This window comes from Mesocricetus auratus, unplaced genomic scaffold (assembly GCF_017639785.1).
Source record: "Mesocricetus auratus isolate SY011 unplaced genomic scaffold, BCM_Maur_2.0 Super-Scaffold_100003, whole genome shotgun sequence".
Lineage (NCBI taxonomy): Eukaryota > Metazoa > Chordata > Mammalia > Rodentia > Cricetidae > Mesocricetus > Mesocricetus auratus.
This window is the reverse complement of record NW_024429188.1, coordinates 120,067,823-120,081,310: the sequence shown is the minus strand read 5'-3', so window position 1 is coordinate 120,081,310 and position 13,488 is coordinate 120,067,823. Positions and strand designations below refer to the sequence as shown.

Genomic DNA, 13,488 nt, shown 5'->3' with positions numbered 1-13,488 from the left:
CATAGGTTTGGGTATGTTGTGTCTTCATTCTCATTGAATTCGAGGAAGTCTTTAATTTCTTTTTTTATTTCCTCTTTGACCCAGGGATGGTGCAGTTGAACATTATTCAATTTCCATGAGTTTGTAGGTTTTCTGCAATTTCTGTTGTTGTTGAATTCTAATTTTAAAGCATGGTGGTCTGATAAGATGCATGGAGTTATTCCAATTTTTAGTAGCTGCGGAGGTTTGATATGTTGCCAAGTATGTGGTCGATTTTTGAGAAGGTTCCATGTGGTTGTGAGAAAAAGGTATATTCTTTTTTATGTGGATGAAATGTTCTATAGATATCTGTTAATCTCAGTTGGGTCATTACTTCTATTAGACCCTTTGGTTCTTTGTTGAGTTTCTGTCTGGTATTCCTGTCTAGTGGTGAGAGTGGTATGTTGAAATCTCCCACTATAACTGTGTGGGGCTTTAGATGAGATTTAAGTTCTAATAATGTTTCTTTAACGAATGTGGATGCCTTTGTATTTGGGGCATAGATGTTCAGGATAGACACTTCATCTTGGTGGGTTTCACCTGTGATGAGTATGTAATGACCTCCTTCATCTCTTTTGGTTGATTTTATTTTAAAGTCTAGTTTGTTAGATATTAGGATTGCTACCCCTGCTTTTTTCTTGGGTCCATTTGATTGAAAAATTTTTTCCCAACCTTTAACTCTCAGGTAATATCTGTCTTTAAGGGTGAGGTGTGTTTCTTGTATGCAGCAGAAGGAAGGGTTCTGTCTTCGAATCCATTCTGCTAGTCTGTGTCTTTTTATGGGTGAGTTAAGGCCATTAATATTGAGGGATATTAATGACCATTGATTGCTCATCCTTCTTCGATTTGCGATGGTTGTTGTTGGTGGAATTATGTGTGGAATTTCACCCCTTTGTTCTTTTGGCTGTTGGTAGAGAGGGATTCTCTAATGCTTATGTTTTTCTGGTTGTAGTTAGCTTCCTTGGGTTGGAGTTTTCCTTCCAAAATTTTCTGTAGGGCTGGGTTAGTGGACACATATTGCTTGAATCTAGTTTTGTCATGGAATATCTTGTTTTCTCCGTCTATAGTGATTGAGAGCTTTGCAGGGTATAGTAGTCTGGGCTGGCATCCATGGTCTCTTAGTGTAGGTAGAATATCTATCCAGGACCTTCTGGCTTTCAGAGTTTCCATGGAGAAATCAGGTGTAATTCTGATAGGTCTGCCTTTATATGTTACTTGACCTTTTTCCTTAGCTGCTCTTTATTCTGTATGTTTGGGGTCTTGATTATTATGTGGCAAGGGGATTTTTTTGTGGTCCACTCTATTTGGTGTTCTGTAGGCTTCTTGTACCTTCATTGGCATGTCTTTCTTAAGGTTGGGAAAGTTTTCTTCTATGTTTTGTTGAATATGCCTTCTGCCCCTTTGAGGTGGATTTCTTCTCCTTCTTCTATACCTATTATTCTTAGGTTTGGTCTTTTCATGGTGTCCCATATTTCCTGGATGTTTTGTGTTAAGGATTTGTTGGATTTAAGGTTTTCTTTGGTTGATAAATCCAATTCTCCTAGTGTATCTTCAACACTTGAGATCTTAAAAGCTGTGAATGATATTGGTATTTAAAATTATAGAGCTACTCATAAACAAATATGAGTGACATCACCAACTCATCCACAGATCATTTTTGTGGCAAAGGGAGGAATTGGACTAATGAATATAGATCAGCAGGGAACGTTCCAGTTATCCCTTTGCTATTGGGAAACTCCTTGAGGGGCATCTCACAGGCCCCTGTGCCAAATCTGGTTCAGTCATTTTCTGTCACCATGGAAACTCCTTCTTGAAGCAATTAAAGAACCTAATGCCTATTGTAATAAACCACACTGTTCTGGATGATAGAAGAATTATAGAAGAGAGGAGAAAATTTCAGAAAAAACAGTAAAGTGAGAAATTTAGCAAACTTCTATAAATGAACAAAGACCAAAATTAGAAATATGAATAAATGACTTTGTAGTTGAAGGTCTGGTAGACACAGGTGTACATGTAACAATACTTTCACAGGAATCTTGGGTCAAAAAATGTCTGGCATGATCACATTACCTTCCTGGAATAGATAGTAGAAATATAGAAGTTATGATTAGAAATTTTCTTAAATGAAATTCACTTAATTTCTTAAATGAAGGACACTTGTATATTAGAGCCCTAGGCTGTGACTTTGCTGATCCTGTTTCTCCATTGTCCAACAAGAAGAATAGATTAAAAATGTTCTGAGAATTTCATGAAAATACACTTCTTACCACTTTTTTATTTTTAAAAAAATGTTGGGAGAAGGGAGAGATCTGTTAGATTGGTTTTACTCTTTCATCTTAACAATAATTCTTGAGTTGATTAATGTTTTGCTGGCAACTGCTTCATCTTACTGGAGATGATTTAGTATTTCATCAATTGCTGGATTTTTATAAATGTTCCAGCTTGGTGTATTTAAATTAGAAAGAATCTTAAAAGGTATTTGAAACTGGCCTTAATTAATTAAATGCTTGGTAGATGCAGTCCAAGGTTAACCACTTAATAAATTGGCAACCAAATAAAAAATGAAATCAAAATATTTTGAACAGCTTACTGGAAGGGATCTGGGCTCACCACCAAGAGATTCTGTAGCAAATATGCCAGGGGGTGGGTCATTTCAAGCTCCTGACTCATTGTCACTATACTCTTTCACCTAAGACTGAACCCTTCCCTCAGCTGTACAGAACTGCTTCATTGTAGCAACAACAGTTGTGTTACTGTTCACAGGTTAAAAGAAAACCCCTACATGACATGTGATAATTGATATTAGTATCTTTAGTTTATTATGTATTTGGACATAAGAATATTGTAAAGGAGCACAATGTTGGAAATTATTTCATTGATATATGGAAACGTTCTTTGCTATTTCTCAAAACTTGTCTTTAGCTTGAAGGCTAGATTAAAGATAAAAGGATGTTGGTTAGAAAAAAGATTATAAAGTAGGACAATTGATCCTATTTAAAAGAATGTTGGGTGCTAAATTATTGAAGATTTTAAAATAAGAAGTAATTAAAGGCTGGCCATGTACCAAGTGAATACATTAATTCAAGAAAATTTCTGTTTTATGAGAAACCAAAAGGAAAGGCATTGTCATTCAGGTTGTCAGTAAACTGCATTTACAAAACAAAAACTCTAGATATTCCATTAAGTCAAATTGTAAAACCAAGAAACACAATAAATATATTAAGGGGTTATTTTTCCAAATTCTGTTCTCAGTGCTATAAAGACTATTAAAAAGAAGTGATAACCCTACCTGAGAGTACTTACATTGATATCATGACTTAATGGATAAAGATACAGAGTCACAATCCTTGGATTTTATTAGCTTACTCTTTAACCTTGGTCACTTCTGAGTTTCACCATTGAAATAGGATTCAGAAGGATACTGTGTGAAAATATTTCAAAACATACAAAGAGCTAGTCAAATGGTACTATGAAAACAAAGGTAATAATAACTGGAGACAATAATGATATAGTAAAAAGAGCAGAGACTCATAATCAAACTTGGGCTTGAATCCTACCTTTCTTACTAGATATGTGGATTTGAATGTTATTTAATCTCTCTGAGTCTTTGATTCCCCTTTTTCATAATACAACAATGATGACCAATATATGCATGATCAATAATGTTGTTGTTTGTCATATAGAAGATATTTGATAATGGTCATCTCTATACTAAATCAATATATTTAATCATGAAATTGTATGGAATAAACTGTAAATGGGAATTTTTAAAATATATCGTGAGAAAAACTGCTACAATAACAGAAGTAACATAATAGCTCTTAAAACAGATGATTACATATGTTACAAAATGATGTAAAACTAAGACAAAAGCACTAGAAAAAAAGTGAGGGTTGTTGAGAAGTTATATGGTTTGCAGAAAAAAAGAATGCAAATAATTATAACCATATAATTAAAACTAAACTAGTCACATATTCTCTCATTTGTGGATCCTACATTTCATGCAGTCATAAAAGATCATACACACACACACACATTATATAATGAAAATATAAGTAAAATTATCTAGGAAAAACAAGGAACAAATGGATTGGAAAATACAAGAAGGAGGTGTAAGGGTTATGCTCCACATACAATACACCTATATGAAGGGCTTTTTATTTTTTATAATTTATTTATTCTTTTAAATTTCAATTTACATTCTAATGACAGTTATTCCTTCCAACCTTCCTCCTGCCCCCCCTTCACCTCCACTCCAGCCCACCCCCAGTTCACTCCACCTCAAAGGTAAGGGCTCACATGGCAAGTTAACAAAATCTGTCACATTAAGTTGGGGGCAGGACCAAGTCCCACCATTCTAAGTTTGAGCATGGAATCTTACCATATGGAATAGGCTAGTTCATGCACTGAGGACAGATCCTGGTCCTACTGCCAGTGACCCCTCAGATATTCCAAGCTTCACAACTGTATCCCACCTACAGAGGGCCTAGTTTGGTCCCATAGAGTCTCCATAGCTGTCGGTCTAAAGTTCATGAGTTTCCCTGAGCTTGGTTCAACTATTTCTATCGATTTTTCCATCGTGGTCTTGACATCCCTTCCCTCCTCCTCATCATTCACTGAATTCCTGGAGATCAGCTTGATGCTTGGTTGTGGATCTCTATATCTGATTTCATTAATTACTGGAGGAAAGCTCTAGCTTCTTTGAAGCTGTGGATTGTAGTCTGGTTATTCTTTGCTTTATATCTAATATCCACTTATGAGTGAGTACATACCATGCTTGTCTCTCTGAGTCTGGGTCACGTCACTTAGAATAGTTTTTCTCTAGTTCCATGCATTTGTCTGTGAATGTCATTATGTCATTATGTTTTTATAGCTGAGCAATACTCCATTGTGTAAATGAACCACATTCTCTTTATTCATCCTTCAGTTGAGGAACATCTAGGTTGTTTCCAGATTCTGTCTATTATGAATAATGCTGCTATGGTTATTGCTGAGAAAGTGTCCTTGTGGTATCATTGGGTATCCTTTGGGTATATGCCCAAGAGAGATATCGCTGGGTCTTGAGGTAGATTGATTCACAATTTTCTGAAAAACTGACTTCCAGAATGTCTATATAAGTTTGCACTCCCACCACCAGTGGAGGAGTGTTCCCTGTAATCCACATCCTCTCTACCATAAGCTTTCCTCAGTATTTTTAATCTTAGCCATTCTGACAGGTATAAGATGGTATCTCAGAGTTGTTTCAATTTGCATTTCCCTGATAACTAAGGATGTTGAGAAATTCCTTAAATGTCTTTTGGCCATTTGAGATTATTCTGGTGAGAATTCTGTTTAGCTCTCCACTCCATTTTTCAATTGGATTGTTTGGGATTTTGTTTTCTAGTTTCTTGTCAGATTTGGGGCTGGTAAATATATTTTCCAAGTCTGTAGGCTGTCATTTTGTCTTATCGACAGTGTCCTTTGTTTTACAGAAGCTTCTCAGTTTCAGTAGGTTCCATTTTTTTAACTAAGGAAAACCATAATCATAACTATCTGTCTTCAACTCTATCAAAGAACGCAGAAGGACAATATACAAACTCTAGAATTGACAGAGACATCTGGCTGCCTGGACAGTCTCACAAACTTCTTCTGTAAAATTGGGGCATCCATCTTCAGCCTATAGGCATGGAATATCTGGCAGACTTTTTGATGAAGCAAAACCTTGAAGGACCATCCTGTCCCTTGGCAAGTTCAGCAGTCATTTTTCTTTGTAACCTGGTTGTCAAGTTTAGACAGTTTGGACAGCATGTTGTCCAGCAGTACAGTCAAGAGCAAATTCTTGTCCAAATGGCTATTTCTGGCACGTTGAAGGCAAACTCCACAATGAGTTTCCTCGATGCCCATCCTCCTCTCTGAAGTAATTGGTGTTGCCATGAGCAGTTGTGGCTCACTGTCATGAAAAGCCCTAGATAAACCATTTTAAATGCCATGTTCTCTAGGCCTTTGAAAGGTTTTAAGGAATACCTATCCATTTGAAATATATCTCTGTGTATCTAGAAAACCTAACTAAGTATAAGTTTTGACTACTATAGGTGACTATCTATAATCTATATTCAATTATATATTACATTTTAAAAGAGCTGTATAAACATAGTACCTAAACAAGAGTAGAAATGCACATATAACAAAATCGAACTTAAATTTGTATCAATAAACCAAGATTTATACCAATGCCAAGTATTCATTTCTATATCATATTCCTTTTTTCCTTTAGAAAGATATTGAATATGATTATTAACCATTTATAATCAATACCATTTAAATGAAAACAAACCTTTATATAAATACTCATTTCTATATCAGTGGACAGTCTTGTCTTGTTCCTGATTTTAGTGGAATTTCTTTTAGTTTCTCTTTATTTAATTTGGTGTTGGCTGTCATCTTGCTATAAGTTGCTTTTATTATGTTAAGTTATGGACCTTGTATCCCTAAACTCTAAGACCTTTATCATGAAGGTGTGTTCGTTTTGTCGAAGGCTTTTTCAGCATCTAATGAGAAGATCATGGGTTTTTTTTCTTTGTTTGTTCATATGGTGGATTACATTGACAGATTTGTATGTCGAATTAACCCTGCATCTCTGTGATAAAGTCTACTTGGTCATGGTCTATGATTTTTTGAAGTGTTCTTGGATTTGATTTGTCAGTATTTTATTGAGCATTTTTGCATCAATGTTCATGAGGGAGACTGGTGTGTAATTCTTTCTTTGTTGCATCTTTATGTGGTTTGGGTATCAGGGTTACTGTAGCCTCATAAAAGGAGTTTGGCAATGTTCCTTCTGTTTCTATTGTGTGGACTAATTTAAGGAGTATCAGTATTAGCTCTTCTTTGAAAGTCTGGTAGAATTCTGTGTTGAAGCTGTCTGGTCCTAGGCTTTTGGGGGGGGTGGGAGACTTTTAATGACTGCTTCTATTTCTATTTCCTTAGGGGTTATAGGTGTATTTTAATTGTTTATCTGGTCCTGATTTAATTTTGGTATGTGATACCTATACAGAAAATTGTCAGTTTCTTTTAAGTTTTCCAATTTTGTGGAATATGGGTTTTTGAAGTGTAACCTGATGATTCTATGGATTTCCTCAGTGTCTGTTTGTTATATCCACCTATTTGTTTCTGATTTTGTTAATCTGGTTATTTTATCTCTGCCTTTTAGTTAGTATGGATAAGGGTTTGTCTATCCTGTAGACTGTCTCGAAGAACCAACTCTTTGTTTCATTGATTCTTTGTATTGTTCTCTTTGTTTCTATTTTACTGATTTAAGCCCTCAATTTGATTATTTACTATCATTTACTCTTTCCGGGTGAGTTTGCTTCTTTTTGTTCTAGAGTTTTCAGGTGTTCTGTTGATTTGCTAGTATGGGATTTCTCCAATGTCATTATGTAGGCATTTAATGCTATGAACTTTCTTCTTAGCACTGCTTTCCTAGTGTCCCATAAGTTTGGATATATTGTGCTTTTGTTTTCATTGTATTCTTGGAAGTCTTTAATTTCTTTCTTCGCTTCTTCTTTGACCCATGGTCTCTTGGTGTTTGCATAATACTTGTCCACAACCTTCTGGCTCTCATTGTTTCCACTGAGAAATTGGATGTAATTTTTATAGGTCTGCCTTTATATTCTACTTGGTCTTTTTCCTTTGCAGCTCTTAATATTCTTTCTTTATTCTGTATGTTTAGTGTTTTTATTATTATGTGGCGAGGGAACTTTTTGTTTGGTCTAGTCTATTTGGTGTTCTGTAAGCTTCTTGTTCTTTCATAGGCATATCCTTCTTTAGGTTAAGAAGTTTTTCTTCTATGATTTTGTTGAATATATTTTCTGGTATTCTTCTATTCCTATCATTCTCAGGTTTGGTCTTTCCATGGTGTCCCATATTTCCTGGGTATTTTGTGTTAAGAATTTGTTGGATTTAACATTTTTTGACCAATGAATCTATTTCCTCTATTGTATCTTAAACACCTAAGATTCTCTTTTGCATCTCTCATTTTCCATTGTTTATGCATGCATCTGTAGTTCTTGATTATTTAACCAGATTTTCCATTTCCAGAACTACCTTGTTTTGTTTTTTCTTTATTGCCTCTATTTCAGTTTTTAAGTCTTGAGCCATTTCCTTCACCTGTTTGATTGCTGTTTCTTGGTTTTCTTTAAGGATTTGTTGATTTCTTAAAATTTCTTATTTGTCTTTTCCTTGATTTCTTTAAGGGAATTTTTCATTTCTTCTTTAAGCATCTCAGTCATCTTCATAACATTATTTTAAGATCATTTTTGTTCTGCTTCATCTGTGTTGGAATGCTCAGGTCTTGCTGTTGTAGAGCCAGTAGTTTCTGGTGGTGCCATATTTTTCTTTATGTTGTTGAGTGTATTCTTGCACTGTTGTCTACCCACCTCTTTCTCCAATTAGTACAGGTAGAGTCTTGCTTCAGAGGGTTCCTCTTCCTCCAATCAGTGCAGTTGGTGCTTGTGGCTCCATTGATTCCTCATCCAGGAGCAGACGGGCAGAGCCTCAAGTGATTGTGAGGTTTAGCTGTTTACTCTTCCAGATGCAAACAGGGCCACGGCTCTAGTGATTGCTCCTCTAGGTGCAGGAAATTCTGTGGCTCTGGTGGTTGCTGATGCGGTGGTGTATGTCATACAGAGGATGGCACTGGTTGGTGATTGGGACACAGGTGCTCTTTTCCAGAGAAACTTAATGTAGTTTCTGGAAGCCATTGCTGTCGATGTTTCTGGGCCACTGTGGTCTCTCTCTGATATTTCCAGGTCAGGGCTGGGGGCCACCACCATGCTCCCTCTCTCTATAACACTTCTAGGCTGGGGCTGGCACCACTGCTGTGCTCCCTCTCTCCCCAATGCTTCTGGGTCAATGCTGGTGTTGCTGCCATTCTCTCTCTTTCTTAGATGCTTATGGACTTCAGCTGGGGTCGCCACCATGCTCCCTCTCTCCAAGACATAATTGTTATCCACGTTTATCATAGTGTAGTGTGGAAAACAGGTTATAACCCAAAATTACTCAATTTAGTTCTAACCTGCAATGAGTATTAAGAACAGAAGTAGATTGTCCTATGTAAAACTATGCCTGGGAAGTGTGTAGTAGTGAGCTAAAAGTTGACAAAGTTTTTAGTCAAAAGAAAAATGTTTTCATTGTTGATCATGTTAAGTTTTGGCATATCAGTAGGAAACAGAGATATTTCTGTAACGCAAAGATATCTATATATTTGGTGTAAGATCTATTTAGAAATATGAAAATTAATTAATATATCATCTAAGTTATAAACAATATATATGTATATATTAATAAGCCTGGGTGAAATATGTATATCCAGTTTTGTCCTGTTTTTAGTTGGAACAGAAAAATTTTTTGTTGAGATACATACTCTATAATTTAAAAAATTCCCTATCAATCCATTTTTTCTTATTCCTGGACAACTTAATAAATTTATTAAACCAGCTTAGTTTCTGAAAATATTTAGGATTTATATTTCTGGAGTAGCAATACAGAATAGTGAAATTCTTAACACTAATATTCAAAAAGTTAACTTTGAAAATATTTTTAATATTATGTGAGGGTCTTCTTTCCCTCTCATCCTGTTGGCTACCAGGTCTAGAGGGCAAGAGGCAGTAGCAGTGACAGAAACCTTTATACATATCCCATGAGCAGGAATGGAGACAGCTCTCTGGGAGACAAACTTTGGTAATCAGCTCAACTTTATTACAGAGTATAAGGACTATATATGATTGGGGATCCTGATGACAAACCCTGATTTGCAGTAAGTGGCATGCTCCTATCATAACATTCTTAGCACAAGTCTTAGTTATCATATGTGCAGCAAGAGGGCCTTCTAACAGGGATCTGTTACAGGGTTCAAGCTAAAGACAAGTCAGGCATCTCATTTAGAGACAGGCATTTGGTTTAGAGATAGCTTTTAGATAAAGTCAGTCCTCCATGCCCAGGGACATTCCCCAGATAAGAGCAGAGAGGGGCAGGAAGTTCTTCTGGAGGGAGGAAGCCCCATATTGTTGAACTATTGATATAAGCTGCCAGGCCATGGGGAGATTGTGACCTTTGACCAGACAGCAATGTCTTCCAACAATATTATTTTAAAGTTATCATACATAAAATTATGTTTTCTCTTTAGGTGTATAGTTCTATGAATTTTAAGACATATCTAGATGTATGTTATCATCACCATATTAAATATGCACAATTCTTTGTCATAGTTCTTTATAGTTACTGCCCCCATGAATAAAATAGTCTTGCCCTCAGCAGAATGTTATATAGATGACATGATGGTGTACATAACTTTTCACGCTAACTTCTTACATGAAATATAATGTCACTATCAAATTTTGTATTTAGCAATAGTTCTTACTCTTATATGGATAGACCAATTTGTTTATGCATTGACCTACTGAAAAAACATTTGTTTACAGCTTAGGGAAATTATAAACGTAGTTGTTTTAAACACTGGTGTTCCAACACAAATTTTCATTTTTCTGTAGCAGAAAATCAGTAGTGGACCTTCTGGGTCACATTGTTAAGTACATATTTAACTTTGTGAGAAGTTACCAAAACAATCTGTAGAGTTACTGCATTATTTTTAGACTTCTAGTAATGTGTGAGAGACCTAGTTGCTCACATCTTTCCCAGGACTTGATATTCTTAATATGTTTTTAAGGTATCATAATATACTTCATAAACATACACTATACACCATTGTGATTTGTGAGTTAAAACTTTTAAAGTAAATGATGTGTGTGTGTTTTTAAGAGGAAATGTAATATACAAAGATAAAGATGTACACTAAAAGACTTCACTACTCCTTCTCTCAACCAAGAGGCAACTGCTGGTGGTTTCATATGTATCCTTCTAGGAGTATTCAGCTCATTCATGAACTTACTTAAATATATACATTTTTTCAGTATTTAATTTTTTGTGTTTTGATGGGAGAAATCCTTCTGTGTATATATTTGTCTTATTGGTTGAGAAATAAAGTACTGTTGGCCAATACAGATATCTGGGACTAGGAGTTGAGGAGGAGTCTGGGAAATGTAGCCAAGAGTGGAGAGTTGCCACGTGATCCTGGGAAGAGAGGATGAATGAGGCTGGCATCCTCCGTAAGATAAGACCCATATATATATATAGTTATGGGTTAATACTTAAGACAGAACTAGCCAATGAGAAGCCCTGAACATCGGCCAACAGCATTGTAACTAATAGAGTCTTTGTGTGTTATTTGGGGTTGACACAGCTCTGGGACCAGGCTGGCAGAAAGAATGCTCATTACAGTGTTTTATATTTATTTATAATATGACCCATTTTGAATGAAGTTTTGTAAAGAGTATGAAGTTTACACTAAGGATTTTTTGTTTTTCCCTTTTTTGCATGCCGATGTCTGATTGTTTCAAAGGACACTACTGGAAACAAGAGACCAATATTCTTTGTGAACACAGATTTAAAAAAACAACAACAAAGTATTAGAAAAGGGCATCTAATGATATTAAAAAATAACCCAAAGAAACAAAGTGCCCCTAGGGAAATGTCCAGAGATTTACAAGGATGATCCCAACTAAGAATCTAAGCAATAGTAGAGAGGCTACCTTAAATGCCCTTCCACTATAATGAGATTGATGACTACCTTAAATGCCATCTTAGAGCCTTCATTCAGTAACTGATGGAAGCAGAGGCAGGGATCCACAGCTAAACACTGAGCCAAACTCCTGGAATGCAATTGTAGAGAGGGAGGAGTGATGAACAAAGGGGTCAAGACCATGCTGGGGAAACCCACAGAAACGACTGACCTGAGCAAGTGGGAGCTCATGGACCTCAGTCAGACAGCTGGGGAACCAGCATTGGATTGAGTCAGTCCCCCTGAATGTGAGTGACAGGAGGCCTGGGCAACCTATGGGGCCTCTTGAGGTGGAACCAGTATTTATCCCTAGTGCATGAATGGACTTTGGGAGTCCATTCCCCCTTATAGGGAGACTCTCTCAGCCTAAATACATGGGGGAGGACCTAGGTCCTGCCCCAAATAATGTAATGGACTTTGATGATACCCCAGGGAAGGCGTTACTCTCCCTGGGGAGTGGATAGAAGGTGAACAGGGAGTTGGTGGAGGGCATGGGAGGATGGAAAGGAGAAGGAATTGGGATTCATGTGTAAAATAAGATTGCTCCTAATTTAAATAAAAATATTTAAAAAAGAAACAAAGTGCCCATGAAAAACAATCACATATCTAAACACTTATACTAGATCCACGAGTTAATATTCTACATAGTAAATGTGTAAATTCTCCACAAACTGACTTATAAAAATAATGGAATTCTTATGAAGATCCTGTAAAAGATTGTCTTTGTAGATATAGGCAAGCTGGTCTTAAAATTATAAAGTAAAGAGTCAGAATAGCTAAGGCAATTTTGACAATGAATAATAAAGTTGGGGCAACTAATTATAGTGAGCAATTCATTACTTTAAAAATTACTGTAAATCTATACTTATAAGAAGAATATGGTATTAGAAAATTGATAGACAAATAGGCCCATGGAGGAATATGAGGGCAAATATATGCCCATATATGTTTACTTTTACTTTTCTTCCTTGAATAAACAAATATAAAGAATTTTTGTCATATTCACACTACTCATTAGCCTCTGTCGTACTCCTTCCACTTCCAGTGATCCCCTTCTACTCATGTGGTCCTCTTGTTATGTTCTTGTTTTCTCTCTCTTTTTTTGTGACCCATTTTGTTCTACTATAATTTCTTATAAGATTCCCGACTGAATGATTATTGGAAAAAGCGTGGGCTCCTTACCAGTACAACACTGAAAAAGGTGTGTCTATATCCTCCAGCAACTATTAACTATCTATGGATAACTCAGAAAAATTTTGAATGCTTCACAATTGCTATCGTTGCACAGGGGTCATTCTAATATTTTGTGTAACATTCCAATTTTCAAATTTGTGCTGACAATGTAAGCACTCTATAGTTTGTTAAATGTTTTCTTGAACAAGAGAGTCATTATTTTGTGATTCAAAATGTTAAAAAATACTGGATATCTACAACCATTCCTTTTGTTTATCTTAAATTAGCAACTCTATGAGCTTAAAAATTGGCTCATTTTCTGAACAAATGAGTTTCATCTCATTTTTTATATGAAAGCTTCTTGAATATTTGTAGACAGTGATCCTGCCACACTAAAACTGTATTCTCAGGCTAAATTTTCTTTATCTCTTTGATTTAACATTCTGTCACACCTATTGCTCCCTGGATCAATTCCACTTTACTGATGTTCTGCTTAAAGTTTAGAGCTCAGTATTTTTTGTTGCAGAGACAGTATATCTGTTACTGCAACTCATTATTTTTGCAAATATTACAGTTAATCTGGAGCAGTTATTCTTTTTAATGACCCCATATAATTAACCCTTATGGTGTCTAATTAAAAATAAACA

General features: G+C 35.8%; 1 pseudogene; it reads right to left on the bottom strand.

The window, feature by feature from the left end:
• Positions 1 to 12,917: 12,917 nt before the first annotated feature.
• On the bottom strand, positions 12,918 to 13,018 carry LOC121140087 (annotated as a pseudogene).
• Between the last annotated feature and the right edge of the window lie 470 nt (positions 13,019 to 13,488).